This window comes from Trematomus bernacchii, unplaced genomic scaffold (assembly GCF_902827165.1).
Source record: "Trematomus bernacchii unplaced genomic scaffold, fTreBer1.1, whole genome shotgun sequence".
Taxonomy (NCBI): Eukaryota; Metazoa; Chordata; class Actinopteri; order Perciformes; family Nototheniidae; genus Trematomus; species Trematomus bernacchii.
In genome coordinates this window covers 1,047,943-1,064,838 of record NW_022987772.1, presented here as the reverse complement: position 1 = coordinate 1,064,838, position 16,896 = coordinate 1,047,943, and positions in this window count along the sequence as shown.

The window sequence follows — 16,896 nt, the reverse complement described above, 5'->3', positions numbered from 1 at the left end:
ATACATTTTCCGAAACATAACAATGTTCTTACAGCCCTTTAAATCGTTCGGCAAAGAATGAAAAGTGAATCCAATACAGAAGAATAATACATTGTAGTTCGCCATAATATTCATTGTCCTTTTTGTTTTTTAGCTTGTAAGGTTATTTGTATAGTTATATTTTAATTTGGTTTAAATACTTGTCTGTAGCATCCTTTTTTTAATGCTAATTGTTTCTTAAAAATACTTATTTTCTTATCTTATCTTATCTTTCCTCTGACAGAGTTTGGGATTGTTGTGTATTTCTGTCTGTCGGAGGCGTTGCAGCTGCCTTTGGACCTAATAATGTATATTATACTTAATTTCTTCCAAAAAATCTCCTTTTTAATCCTTTAAATGTTTGGTATTCACGCCAAGCATCAGATATGTAATTTACTTTTTTATATCTTGAAGGCTTCTCATTTCCTCTGACAGAGTTTGGGTTGTTGTGTATTTCTCGACCTGCTCGGTTTCCTCACAATGCACCAATTCCCCGAATCCCCTCCCCAACATTTCTCTGTCTGTCTGAATCCATTTTAAATTATTAGTCTAATTAGCCTTCTCCTCAGGACTGTGTGTGCTTGATTGACATCTCGCTCACTGTCTAAAGCCCATTAGCACAGCACCAGTATCACCTGGGGACCTGCAGTCATTGTATTAACTGCTGAGGTCAGCTGTGATCTTATTCCCCTGAAAATCTGCCATTTCCCTAATTTGTCAAGTAGACATTTCACCGAAAACCACTCAAACCCAAAAGCCATGTGACCTTTATTCGTCTGTATTATTGTGCAAATCGAGCATCTTAACAATTAAGGGTCTTATTTATTTTGCAAGGTTTTTTTTTTTACGACTCGACAATTTCACATCAAAGAATATTCTATCATTGAATTATTATTGAAGGTTTTGACAACGTAGAGACCCATTTACACATTTATACCTGAGCAAGACATTTTTATGAATAATATATTAACATAAATCTGCCCATAAAATCTAATTATGATATCCTTATGTTTGTTCATTTCAATGTTTCAGAAAATCTCCTGAATGTTAAGGCTAACAATGCGCAGTTCTATCAAGTCACAACATTTATCAAACGCTGATGTGCAATTTTCGTCTGAGCTGTGACGAAATGTCTTAATCCCGTGCAAATCTGCCATATCCTTAATTTGTCAAGTAGAAATTCCACCGCAAATCACCCAAACCCAAAAGTCATGTGATCTTATTCGTCTGTATTATTAGTCCTGTGCAAATCAAGCATCTTAACAATTAAGGGTCATATTTTTTTGAAAATCTTTTATGTATTATTCTACAATTTAACATCAAAGAATATACTATAATTGATTTATTTTTGAACGTTTTGACAGCTTGGAAACCCATTTACACATTTATACCTGAGCAAGACGATTTTATGAATAATATATGAACATAAATCTGCCTATCAAATGTAATTATGATATCTTTACGTAGTGAGCTGTGATTTTATTTCCTGGGGAGGTTGGTACATTTGAATAAAATACAGACTTTACTTATCCTGTTACAAAAGACACAGATATTTACCTTTGAATCTCCTTGAATCTATTTTCTAAACCATATAATGCTAATATGCCAGCTGCATTTCATTGTCTCATTTTACTCAGTGCTGCAGAGACAATAAAGTTGGATCTAATCTAATCTCATAAGGTCCTCTGGTAGTTGTTGCTTAGTTTGAGTAAGGCTAGAGTTTGCTGCACTGATCAAGCATGGATTTGTTGGAGACTCAAACCAAATCTGCACGGACTTCCACCTAATAAAAGATGTTATCCAGAATAATCCGGAATAAATTAAAAGACCTCTGCACGGCCTTCAGGCTTTCATCTCTCATATGATTTCCTTCTCGGAGATTCAGAGCACAGGAAAAAGCATTTATGAGCTCTTAAACTGCACAGAAAGTCAGATTAAATGTTTTATTTATATATTACAAAATTAGATTACAATTAAAACACCCTGAAAAAGTACATCCCAAATCCTGTCATTGAAAGATAATTGATGTACATAGAGATGGTTAAAGTATTGCACTCAAGTAAAGTTGTACTGTTACTTAAGAGACATTTTACTCATTTTACTCAACTTTGAATTTAACGTTGATTATTAAATAGGTTGAACTTCAAAAGTATTGCTTTCATCTAACCTAATACAGTTGTGTGAAATGTGTTGACATAATACATTTAATTAAAGTCATTGTCTCAGTTTTTTTCAGTGTGTAAAAGTAAAAGTACCTGTTTAAAAATGTAATGTACACACCTCTCGTCCTCTGATCATTGACCACTGAAGGCACTGATTTATTGATCTGCTGCAGCTGCTGATTATTGATCTTTCTTTGTATTTTTCTCACATAGTTTCAGGGATTTTCACATTTGTTTTGTTTTTACTCAGAAGCGACTTGAAATATAGCAAAGTACAATACTTGTATTTAAAGTACATGAGCTTAAATCACACAAGTGTAAGTACAAATACAAAAGCAGCAGCAGCAACAACTAATTTAAAGATGATGAAATGGAAACAAATAAAGGTTCACAGATCTGATTCTGGCCTTCTGGACAGCTGTAGTTTATCAGCTATAAAACAGTCAGAAAGGTAAACCACACATATCAGCACAGCACACATTTACTGCCTCTTGTCAGACTCAAAGATTTGAAACTTATTTGTTGCTCTCAATTGTTACCAGACAAAAAACAAGAGACAACAACACACGTATTTGGAGAGTTGTAATATCAGTCAGCGAGTCCTGGGGTTCTTCAGAGACAAAGACACATTTCCTGCAAACTGTAAAGAGAGTTACCTTTGTACTTTCTCTTATTTTAATTTGACTTCTTCTGCTTCTTCTATTCCTACTTTTTCTTCTTCTTCTTGTTCAGAGACAAAGACAAACATGACAAATGTCTTGCAAACTGTAAGGAGGGTTCTTCTTGTGGTTCTTCTTCTTCAATAAATTATTAACGTATATATATATATACCGGTTTGTTAATAATTTAGTTTTTGGGAGAAGGGGTGGGATTAAATAAGTGTAAACTATCTTCCCACCCCTTTTCGGATGTGTAATTAAGTAGATTATTTGTTTATTTATAATTTCTAAGTCAGTAATATTTTTTGTTTATCAATTTGACACTGCTTAAGTTTGTATATTATAATAATTCTCATGTTTCATTTTATTATTATTATTATATATTTTTTGTATTATTGTTTTACACATTCGAAATAAATCAAATCAAATAAAAAAAATCAATTCATGTTCTTAGTCTTCTTCTATTCCTCCTTTGTCTTCTTCTTCTTCTTCCACATCGTCTTCCACTACTTTATCATCTCTTATTGAACACTGAGAAAATATCTTGTTCCGACTTTATATTTTCAGCGACTGTTCGTTATTTTGGTGGCCTCACTCTTGTCAGGTTGATTAAGAGTTCAATTGTTGACGTTGCAACACCAAGAAAGTTGCCATTTCTCCGTTTTTCATATCTTCCTGACTGATGTCTTTGTGTTGTTTTGGAGCCGTGCATTTCCCGCTGAAGTCTCCACATTCTGTGCAGTAGAGAGAAGGAGATTGCTGGAGGAAGGACACACTTCTTCATGAGTCAGCAAAGATTGAGAGGGTGGATTCAAGGCCTCCGTCATCGTCTCCTCACGTGTCTGATCTCCTGTCAGCGCTGAGTGAGATGACCTTGTGTTTCCTCAGCTCTCCACACCTGGCTGCTGATCTGACACCAGCCTGAGGACTGCTGGGGATTTTCTCTCCTGGAATAAGTAATTAGACCTAAATTAGTGCGGTTATTTATACTCAGGAAAACATGCTGACTCCTTTCCTCTCGCCAGGAGACGAGCATTTATTTCGGCTTCTTTTCAGGTGTCTCCTTCATTGTTTAACTGCACAAGAAGCAGGTAAACAGTTAACATGTGCTGATGGTAACATATTTTTATATATAAGTTACTTATTTCACACATCATCCATCGCAGACTGAAAACCCAAATGTTTTATACGTAGTTTTTTTACCGTCCTCTTGATTTCAACTTGTCAAATAAACACATTGTGAAAGACTGACTTAATGCAGAGAGTCTGAGAATAACATTTCATTCATTCTTCTTCTATTCGTGCCTTTTGTGTTTAGGTAAATGTACAATTTGACCAGTAAAGACATTTTCAAATCAAATCAAATCAAGTTTTATTTATAAAGCACATTTAAAAGCGATTTTTGGTCGAGCCAAAGTGCTGTACATGTAATAAAAACACATTACTACAAACAATGTTGGGAGATATTGTGCTTTATTTTTCATGCAACAAGCAGTTTATTGTATTTTACCAGCATACTAAGAGCAGCAGCACTTTAATGTAAGTCATATCATTAGGTAAAAGTGATTATGAAAATGCAATTACAACATTTAACAATGGTTGTAAAAGAATTCCCTTACATTTGTTTTAATTAACACAAAGCATGTTGTATTTTAAAAGAATGTTAAGCAGCAGAACTCAAGATTCAAAGGCTTTATTGTCATGTAGTAGCAGGGGCGGACTGGGACTACAAATCAGCCCGGGACTCTCGACCGGCCCACTTCGGTACCGCCGGCCCACCTCAATACCGCAAATAAATTATCAACGGGGGGCGGGGGGGTGCTAGTGAGTTATCCGAGCGGCCCACCTCGGTGCCGCAAGTAAATACCGCGAGGAGATTGTCGGGGGGGTGCTAGTGACTTATCCGAGCGGCCCACATCGTCCGACCGGCCCACTTCAGTACCGGCCCATCGGGATTCGTCCCGAACGTCCCGATGGCCAGTCCGCCCCTGTGTAGTAGCTACAGTGTAGATATGGCAATGGAAATCTCAGACTCCTCCAACAATGCAACGTAATATATAAGACATAAAACAAATGAAAAAACAATAGAATCGTGCAAGTTTATGAAGCGACACCAATGTACAAGTGATGCAGATGAAGTCAACTATATACATGTAAAAAATAAATAAATACACAAAGCTAAATGTTGCAGAAAGTGTTGAAAGTAAACGCAGGGATCTTTATACATGTAAAGAGAATAGGATAAACAAGAACAGAATGTACAATTAAATACTGTTTGTTGTAGAAAAAAATAATGGTATAATGCAAACGGATGAATGCTATAGAACTGAATACACTTTAAAATCTGTCATTTCATTGAAACATTTATCGTTTGGTGTGATTTTGTTGTTATCATGCAGCCCTACCCTTCTATTTTACTGTCACTTCCAATATCTGTCGCCCTAGTTCGGTGTCCTTACTCTGTCCCCATTCACACCCTTACATCTCCACATTCAAATCTCACAGTGTGTTCCTGTCTTGTATCGTCGTGTACGAATTAACCGCAGCCAAGATTCAAGGTTCAAGGCTTTTATTGTCATGTGTTCATAGCTACAGTGTCAATGAAAATCTGAGGTCCCAGGCTCCTCCAACAGGGCAACACAATAACACAGATACAATAGTGCAAGTAAATACAATAAAATAGAATAGAAATAGTGACTGTTATTTTGTATATACTGATTGTTGTGTTTTTATCTTAATCTGTGCAATGTGTCTGTATATATAGGATAAACATATTTTATACATATTTTTATACATATTTGTATTCGGGATTGTGGGAAACGGTATTTGGATCTCTCTTGTCTGTACACACAAACTGAAAGATTGACATTAAAGTTGACTTTGACTTGACACTGAAAAGTAAACAAACACTGAAATAAAACAAAAAAGACACGGCGGCCATTAGCTCGCGTGTAACTTACAAGTGGAGATGCTTTTTTAAAACACAACAAACCTCGCGTGTTGAAGAGCGAAGATCGAAATCTGTTGGTCAGCAAACTGTCTCTCCCCCCCCAACAGTGCTGAGCTGTGGACTTGTGGCCAGTAAAGAGGGTTAGGTGCAAACAAACAGCCCATTTAGTAGCATCTCCCCTCCATTTAGGCGGCCATTATGGCCCTCAAGGCCCTGGCTCAGCACTGAATTATGAATTAAGTTGTCAGGAGAGCCTCTGCTTATGAGCTGAGGGGGTCATTTAAATTTAATTTGAAAAGGGATTCTGTTAAGAGTGTATGCTCAGCAACCTCCAGTGGAACTTCTCCATCAGAGCGGAGACGGGTAAGTACTGACAAGGGCAAATTAAATAAAAATGCGTGGAAGGGCATTGACTAACTGTAATAATGCAAAGTGCACGATGGGTTTAAAGCAACGAGACGCAGACATGGCCAGAAACTGTATTTGAAATCATTATGAAAGGTGGAGTAAGTGCCTGGAGTCGATCTTTAAGGCTGTGTTATGTGTTGCACGATGTGTTGCTTCACCTCGGAGCGTTTAAACTTCTGCTGAGACGGTAAATAATTACATTGGAATAGCATTAAAGAAATGCAACTGAGCTGTGGAAAAACTCAACGTCTTACTCATGAAATAAGTTCTGTAATCTCTTTTCTCCACTTAATGTAGTCAACTTTAATCTAAAATGCTGTGTAACATTACCAAAAGGCTACAAAGAAATAGTTTAAGGTATTAAATTAGTCACTGTTGTGGAAAGTTACAAGTTACAAGTTTAATCTGCTTATTTTAACTAGTAAGTAACTGTAAGCTAACGTAGCTTACATAGTCATTTCAAATATACTGACAACACACTTGCAGTTATGAAACAGAGACATTTGACCTTTATAATCTTTTATAATCCCCGACTCTTTTTAGGCATTGAACAGCAGTGATTTGGTGAAATTGACAAGCAATCTCTTCAATTTGAGAGAGCATCAAAACACAAAGAAAAAGAAAACATCCCCAACAAAATGGCACATCTTTAAACTTCTGCGTTAGATGGTAAATGCATAAATTGGAGAAGCATTAAAGAAATGCAACTGAGCTGTAAAATAACTCAATGTTCTTCTTATAACATAAGTTCCAATATAGTTCTGCTATCTCTTTTCACCTATTTTATGAACTCGCTGTGTAACATTTACCAAAAGACCACAAAAAGGATTTTACATTAGAAGTTATTCGGCTGTTGTAACATAAACACTTACCACTGTACTAACAGGACCATTTGTCTGTGGAGACTGATGTCGGCTTGATTCTTTATCGGACTTTCGCTTTTGAAAATGCTTTCTGATTTTGACTCTTTTCATGTGGTGAACTGCAGTTATTTTGGTAAAATTGGCAAGCAATCTTCTCACTTTGAGAGTGTGCAACACATACACACACACACAAAAAAATGAAAAGAAGAAAACATCTCCAACACATCTTATTTTCAAAATCAAAAACACTTTTCCACGACACAAACATGATATTAAATGGATTTTATTCTCAGTTTTCAGCGTTGGTCGGACAAAACAAGAAACTACATGTAATTACAAATGGATTTAAGAAACTGTGATATTCATATTTACCAAAGAAGACTCCATGAATGAAGAAAGAAATCTGCAGATTGATCAAATATGAACGTAATCATTGAGTAAACTGAATTCTGATGTTGTGAACAACTTGCAGTATTTTTCCTTTTGCTCCTTTACTTTGTGGTTAGGCTGTTTTTGCTGTGTGTGTGTGTGTGCGTGTGTGTGTGTGTGTGTGTGTGTGTGTGTGTGTGTGTGTGTGTGTGTGTGTGTGTGTGTGTGTGTGTGTGTGTGTGTGTGTGTGTGTGTGTGTGTGTGTGTGTGTGTGTCATATTTGTGAATGTAATTTACATCACATTTGGTTTGTTTGTCACTGTAATGAAGCTCTTGCTGTGCAGAACATTTTGCATCATTCAGGTTATATGAAAAGAATAAAAAGATCCAGGCACACATGGCAAGAAAACATTGAATGTTCATGCATCCTTGTGATCACAAAATCATCGAGGGAATGACTCAGCAGTTGTTTATTTCTCTCGTGTCCTCTTTAATGCCATGACAGGTTTTTTTTACAATAAATCACACGTTATGAGCTCACTTGACCTTATCGACTCAGATGTGACCCTAAAGGTGTGAGAAACCCTGCAGATATCACAGTATGTGAGTGTCTGATTCATCACAGGAGAGAAGCTAAACAGGAAGTTACACAAGAAGAGTGTCTTGTACTCTGGCAGTATGCATCACAGACTATCTGCTGTCTTTAATCACTGCAGAATTGTTCAGCAGCGATTTGAAGCAACGAGACAGAAGAGAAGGCCGTGTGTCGTTAACAGTGACGGTGAAACCAACAGGCTGGTGCCTTTTTCAGAGCACCACCCTCTTTTTAAAAGAAGAGCTGCCCCTAACAACCTTTTGCGCACAGCTGTTTTTGCACAGTCCCTCCTTTGGTAATATCTCAACTTTTCAGAAGGATGCTTGTGACGTCACTGTAGAAAGTGGAGGAGAGGCTTGGCCATTTCAGACGGAAGCAATTCTGTACAGTATCACAAAGACTGAGCAGATCAGACGGTGGACAAACATTTATAATATATTGGAGATGTTGAATCCACTTCTAACCTTTTTCCGTATTCTAAATTGGCTGTTTGAATCAGAAGATGGATATATTGTATTTCAACTCCTGGCGGGTACATTTTGATCAACTCAAATGAATGAAGACCGCCATTTTATACGTCTCCAGTGGAGTATTTGCTGACTTTGTTCATGTCGTACAGTTATAAGCTCTTCAGCTTGTGTTAACCACAGACCTTATTTCAGTGAAAAGACTTCCGGGCGGGGAACAAGAAGTGCTAAAACACTGACTACATTTCCAAGTTTTACGTCTCATTCCTGCACTACGCGGACACAGGTCCTCACATGATCCTCTGTCTCCACTACTTGGGGCGATTTGGAAGATTTTGGAGTGGTTTCGGGGTTATTTGAAGATGCTGAATCAATTTCTAACCTAATTAAACCAGAAGGTGGACATATTTCAACTCCTATTGGCTAGATTGTGATGAATTTTGAGTTGATTTGAAAGTTTAATAGGATGCAAATAATAAAAATAACTAATTTTTACTTCTCCAGCGCGGTACTTGCTGATATATTTCATGTCATACAGTTAACATCTCTTCAGCCTGACCACAGACCTTATTTCAGTCAACAAACTGCCAGACAGGGAACAAGAAGTGCTAAAACGCTGACTAATGTTCGAGTTTGACGACACAGGTCCTCACATGATCCTCTGTCTCCACTGTTAACAACCTTCGGACGAGTCTTTGACTTTCCTCTGCTCCAGATGTTGGTCCGGCTGCAGCAGCTGGTGTCCCTCTCATCCCGGGGGACGTCGGGGGGGAGTCTGCCAACGCAGAGCCACGGAGGGCTGGACGGTCCCTCTGGGAACATCTATCGTTCAGAAAGGTCTTTGGAAGGAGACTCGCCTCTTCACGGGCCGATGCCAACACATTACCCCCACCAATCAATGCACACACTGTGAAGGGTTCCTCTTTTTTATATTTATAATTATCTAAAGGGCCACTCGTCTGATTCTGTTTAATCTGAGGCAGTGTCCCCCATGTGAAGCTCTTTTCATCAAACAAACACCTCTGCCTTTCTCCCTTCATGCATTATTAGCAGAGGTGGGTACAAATACTTTGTAACTGAACTTAAGTACATTTCTCTGGTATCAGTACTTTACTCCACTACTTATTTTTCTGACGACTTTTTACTTTGACTTCTTACATTTTGAACACAAATACCTGAACTTTCTACTTCTTACATGTTGAACACAAATACCTGTACTTTCTACTTCTTACATGTTGAACACAAATACCTGTACTTTCTACTTCTTACATTTTGAACACAAATACCTGTACTTTCTACTTCTTACATTTTGAACACAAATACCTGTACTTTCTACTTCTTACATTTTGAACACAAATACCTGTACCTTCTACTTCTTACATTTTGAACACAAATACCTGTACTTCTACTTCTTACATTTTGAACACAAATACCTGTACTTTCTACTTCTTACATGTTGAACACAAATACCTGTACTTTCTACTTCTTACATGTTGAACACAAATACCTGTACTTTCTACTTCTTACATGTTGAACACAAATACCTGTACTTTCTACTTCTTACATGTTGAACACAAATACCTGTACTTTCTACTTCTTACATTTTGAACACAAATACCTGTACTTTCTACTTCTTACATGTTGAACACAAATACCTGTACTTTCTACTTCTTACATTTTGAACACAAATACCTGTACTTTCTACTTCTTACATTTTGAACACAAATACCTGTACTTTCTACTTCTTACATGTTGATCACAAATACCTGAACTTTCTACTTCTTACATGTTGAACACAAATACCTGAACTTTCTACTTCTTACATTTCCCAAACAGGCTGGTTCCTTTAGTTTGAATGTGTGTTTGGTGGCGTGATCATTATTATTTAGAGTCATTGCGTGCCTATTGATTTGAACACGATCCGTGTATCCATCATTTCCTGGTCTTCTCTAAAGAAGAGGGACCAATGAAAACGTTGTCATGTTGCCGTTGTTCAGCATGGAAACATTCATTAGCTAACAATGACATTATTGTTCTATTAATATAAAGGGAGGTCAGGTACTCTTTAAAACAGCTGCTAGTTATGGGTACTTTTTACTGAAGTACATTTCAAAGCCCATACTTCTTTACTTTTACTTGAGTAAAGAAGTTTAGTCAGTACTTCTACTTCTACCAGAGTATTTTTAAACACGAGTATCTGTACTTCTACTTGAGTAAAGGATGTGTGTACTTTTGCCACACTGTGAAGGGTTCCTCTTTTTTATATTAATAATGATCTAAAGGCCACTCGTCTGATCTGTTGAATCTGAGGCAGTGTCCCACGTGTCGCTCTTTTTATCAAACTAAAATCAAACCCCTCTGTCTTTCTCCCTTCATGCATTATTAACAGAGGTGGAAGAAGTACTCAGATCTTTTATAAGAAGTAAAAGTTGCAATACTACATTCTGCATTTACTTGTGGCACCTTTCTCTTGAACTACTCTATATGTATTCCTTCTTGCACTGTTTCTCTTTTCTTCACACTGTAGATGTTACCTTTATATTTCATTCAAAGGCCATTCCTTGCACACTTAATGTAAATGATATCCTACTTTAAATTGTGTTAGGTGTACCTTGGTTCTTCATTGTGTTTATTGTCAGTCATTCTACAGATTTGTGTCTTTTACGGTCAACATGTATACCTTTGACTTTTTAGTTCTGTTTTATTTTCTATTTTGAGATATTCATATTTTATGTTTGTTTATTTTCTACTCTTGCGCAATGCCTTTTTGTAACATGCTGCTATTACAACAATATTTCCCAATTTGAGATCAATAAAGTATATCTTATCTTTAGGTCTTTTTTCATCTCTTAATATATTGTATCTGGAGGAGCCTTGGATTTCAGATTTTAAATAGTCAAAGTCCTGCTTACTTAAAAGTACTAAATTATTAGCATCAAACTATATTTAAAGTACCACAAGTTAAAGTCTTCATTAAGATACTGGATTGTGATTATTGATGCATTAATGTTTCCTCAGCAGGTTAAAGTGGAGATTATTTTAATTACTTTATATACTGCTGTTGGATATCTAACCTTTAGTCCATCCATCCATCTTCTCCCGCTTATCCGTGGTCGGGTCGTGGAGGTATCAGTTCCAGCAGAGAGCCCCAAACGTTCCCAGGCCAGCCAAGAGATATAATCCCTCCACCTGGTCCTAGGTCTACCCCTTGGTCTCTTCCCAGCTAGACGTGCCTGGAACACCTTCCTAGGGAGGCGCCCAGGTTGCATCCTTACTAGGTGCCTGAACCACCTCAACTGGCACTTTTGACGCGGAGGAGGAGCGGTTCAACTCCGAGTCCCTCCCGGATGACTGAACTTCTCACCTTATCTCTAAGGGAGACGCCCGCCACCCTGCGGAGAAAACCCATCTCGCCCGCTTGTATCCGCGATCTCGTTCTTTCCGTCATGACCCATCCTTCATGACCATACAGTAGGTGAGGGTAGGAAGGAAAATGGCCCGGTAGACAGAGACCTTTGCCTTCTGGCTCAGCTCTCTTTTCGTCACAACGGTGCGGTAAAGCGACTGCAGTACCGCTCCCGCTGCTCCGATTCTCCGGCCCATCTCACGCTCCATTGTTCCCTCACTCGAGAACAAGACCCCGAGATACTTGAACTCCTTCACTTGGGATAAGGACTCTAACCTTTAGTAATATATGTATGAGTTTAGTTATATTTGTGATTTGTGACAAACTGTAAAGTATTAACCCATCACTGTACCCTGTATGCAAGGGCTGGTCTGCCTTCGCTAACTGTACGGAGGCTCAGTCACTGGTACATTTTTATATATAAAGCCATGTTAGGGAAACTTCCATCCTACATCTGCTCCCTGATCTCACGGCGAATTGTAAGTGGCTACTGCCTGAGATCGCATGCTGTGGTTTTATTAAATGTGCCAACTGCTAGGACTGTCTTAGGGAAAATAGCATTTAGATGCGCAGCTCCACTGTCCTGGAATAGTCTGCAATTAAAATGGAAACTGAGCAATCTGGTGCCACAAAATGTTTTTAAAGCTCGGTTGGATGCTACTGAATCGGAAGCTGTTGGTACCTGTGCATGTGGATAGTATGTAATTTGTAATCCCTGTAATGCTACTGTATGATGTCCTTTTGTTGTTCTGTTTATGTTTTTAATGTTTCATGTGGAACCTACTTGAGCAGGTCTCCCTTGAAAAAGAGGTCAATGATCTCATTGGGATACAACCTGGATAAATAAAGGTGTGAAATGAAATGAATATGTTGCATTAACCAATAAAAGGTACAACCTTGATTTTCTTTTTAGTTTTAATTTAAGCAATTTCTTTTAAATGCACGAGGTCGTCAGCTGTGTTATTAAACAGAAATAAAATGTGTTTGCTTTTCATTCGTGTCAAACTTAAACAGCATTTGTAATCTATATTATTCTGTAGCTTTTAATATAGAGAACACATTTCCTAAATATCTTTTATTTTCTACGGTCACATTGTTCTGCTGTCTTACATCAGTAAGAAACAACTTATTGATATTTATTTTCCATTTTATTTGTATTTGCATTTGATATTGATGTAATCCAAAAGTAACAGAAAGTAATCAGGATACTTCTGTTATTGTGATACTCAGATAAGGTTAATGATTACATGTTCTTACATGTAACTAGTAATTGTAACGGATTATATTTTTAAAGTCACCCTCCCAACCCCGTTTATAACACTTTAAGGGAAGCTTTTTGCCCTCCTGCTTTAAATAGTATAACAGTATATATTAATATTGAATTACCTCCCATATGCTGCCGGTGACCTGCAGGTTGAAGAGGCTCCGCCTGCTGGTTGGGGGCTGACCCGCTGACCCCAGCAGCCAATAGGACGACCCGCAGGCTGGGAGGAGGGAGGAGGGGGGGGGGGGGGGGGGGGGGGGGGGGGGGGGGGTTGACAGCAGGGGCGCAAATAGTGGGGGGGGATGGGGGGGATGCGTTCCTCCCAATTGCATAGGGACACTGATCCGTCCCCCCCATTTAAAAAAAACGAATTTAAGGGTACATATGTGTAATATATAGAACATTTACTTATTGTTAATTGTTATTCCTCTAAATTGTTATTTCCTCAAACGCCTTACTAAATGATCCTTCTTGCACTTAAAGGTAAATACCAATTCATTTATTAATCCACATACATTGTATATTTGATCTAGAAAACGTTCATATTGAGCATACGGTTAATGTTACTTATGATTGTAAAACACATAGTAAAACAAATAGTAAGTAAATATCGTGAACATAATTTCTCTCAGTTTCGTCCCCCCCATTTCAAACATCTCACCCGCGCCCCTGGGATGGAGGGAGTGGAGGTCAGGGAGGGGTCGTCCGTCCTGACATGAGGCCATCTTTCCACACAGTATGGATGTGACCTTAACCCCCGCTGCACATTCACACTTCCTCACCCCGTGACACCCATCCCCATTTGTCATCCGTCCATCCTCCCCCACACACACACCCACACACACACACACACACACACACACACACACACACACACACACACACACACGCACACACACACACACACACACACACACACACACACACACACACACACACACACACACACACACACACACACACACACACAGCAGTCTGTTTGGAGTGACAGCTCCCAGGGAAAAGGGGGGAGGAAACGGAGGAGGTGGCAGAGAGAGACAGTTAGTGGAGGGGAGGAAGAGGAAGAGGAGGAGGAAAGACCAAAGACTCACCCTGTAGGCCGGAGGTCTGTCTGCCAGACACAGTGTGAGCGGATCTGTCTGTGTGTGTGTGTGTGTGTGTGTGTGTGTGTGTGTGTGTGTGTGTGTGTGTGTGTGTGTGTGTGTGTGTGTGTGTGTGTGTGTGTGTGTGTGTGTGTGTGTGTGTGTGTGTGTGTGTGTGTGTGTGTGTGTGTGTGTGTGTGTGTGTGTGTGTGTGTGTGTGTGTGGGGAGAGTAGGTTTTGGTGAAATTATGGAGAGATAGGTGGAAGAAATGAGAGGAACAAGAAATACAAAATTCAAAAATATACAAGAAATTCCTTTATTTCATTTGACTGTATCATAACATTTTGTGTATATTTGTTGTCCTTTGTGTCTCTTTGTATTGCTTTCATGTTTCCTTGTAGTCATTTTTGTAATGTTTGTGGTAGTGTTGTGTTTCCCTTATTGTCACTTTGTCTAGTTGTGGTCATTTGCTGTCTCTCTGTATTCTTTTGTGTTTATTGGCAGTTAATTGTGTCTTTTTACAGTTCTTTTGTTCTCCTTGTCATGTTGTGTACATGTGTTGTCCATCGTGTGTTTTTGTTGTATGTTTCTTTGTAGTCAATTTGTTTCTCTTTGAGGTCAAATGTGTTGACTCCCTCCTGGTCACTTTGCTGTCTCTTTGTAGCCATTTATCGTGTGTCTGTTGTCCCTTTGTTGTTCTGTTTTGTGTCTTTGTATTGGATTATGTTTCTTTGCAGTCATTTTGCAGCTTCTTGTGGTCAAGTCTTGTCTTCTTATAGTCGTTTTGTGTCACTTTGAGGTCATTTTGTGTGTATTTGCAGCTAAATGTGTCTTTTTCCAGTTGTTTTGTATCTCTGTGTAGCCATTTTGTGTATATTTGTTGCCCATTGTGTCTTTTTGTGTCAGTTTTAGGTTTCTTTGTAGTCAATTTGTTTCTCTTTGAAGTCATTCTGTGTCTGGGAAATGTTTTGACTTTCTTCTGGTCACTTTGTGGTCATTCGCTGTCACTTTGTAGCAATTTATCGTGTATCCGGTGTCTCTTTGTTGTTGTTTTTTGTGTGTTTGTATTGTATTATGTCTCTTTGTAGTCATTTTGCAGCTATTTGTGGTTAAGTATTGTCTTCATATAGTCGTTTTGTGTCACTTTGAGGTCATTTTGTGTGTATGTGCAGCTAAATGTGTATTTTTCCAGTCATTTTGTATCTCCGTGTAGCCATTTTGTGTATATTTGATGCCCATTGTGTCTTTTTGTGTCGGTTTTAGGTTTCTTTGCAGTCCATTTGTTTCTCTATGAGGTCATTCTGTGTCATTCTGGTCACTTTGTTGTCTCTTTGTAGACATTTACACTTTCTCACTTGAGGCCAGGAAAAGGCTAGTCACTGTGACCTTTTGACCTGTGCTGGACTATGGTCATCTGATCTTTATGAATGCACCTGCCAATTGCCTGGTCAAGTTAGATGCTGCGTATCACAGTGCACTGAGATTTGTGACAAACTGTAAAGCATTAACCCATCACTGTACCCTGTATGCAAGGGCTGGTCTGCCTTCACTAACTGTACGGAGGCTCAGTCACTGGTACATTTTTATATACAAAGCCATGTTAGGGAAACTTCCATCCTACATCTGCTCCCTGATCTCACGGCGAATTGTAAGTGGCTACTGCCTGAGATCGCATGCTGTGGTTTTATTAAATGTGCCAACTGCTTGGACTGTCTTAGGGAAAATAGCATTTAGATGCGCAGCTCCACTGTCCTGGAATAGTCTGCAATTAAAATGGAAACTGAGCAATCTGGTGCCACTAAATGTTTTTAAAGCTCGGTTGGATGCTACTGAATCGGAAGCTGTTGGTACCTGTGCATGTGAATAGTTATGTAATTTGTAATCCCTGTAATGCTACTGTATGATGTCCTTTTGTTGCTCTGTTTATGTTTTTAATGTTTCATGTGGAACCTACTTGAGCAGGTCTCCCTTGAAAAAGAGATCAATGATCTCAATGGGATACAACCTGGATAAATAAAGGTGTGAAATGAAATGAAACATTTAGCGTGTATCTGTTGTCCTTTTGTGTCTCTCTGTTGTTATTTTCTGTTTCTCTTTGTTGTTCTTTTTCGTGTCTTTGTATTGGATTTATGTTTCCTGTAGTCATTCTGTTTCTCTTTGAGGTCATGTTGAATCTATTTGTGGTCAAGTCTTGTCTTCTCATAGTCGTTTTGTGTCTCTTTGTGGTCATTTTGCACCTCCTCGGGGTCGATGTCTACGTGTCTCTTTGAGTGAAATGTGACACTTTGTGCTCCTGGGACTTCACACAGTCAGAAATCCATCCATGTCAGCAGATTGTTGATGATATAATCCACAGGGTCTCAATATCCTTGATCATTTCCTTACAAACAATAACGTCTTGCATGCAGGTGCTGTCAACATGTCTTTATAAGCCGTTCCACTTTCCTTTAACGAGTCTCTATCTAAAGATTTCTGCCATCAAGGACAAGCGCCCTCAGCATTTAGCGGCTGGGAAGAGAGACTTGGCCTTCTGCACAGACAAAATGATCAAATTATTGAATGTGTTCCCACAAATTAATAAAAACCTGGAAAGTATTTAATTAAATTAAGGCCACGATTTATAACTTGTGCACATGAATTAGTATATTGCGT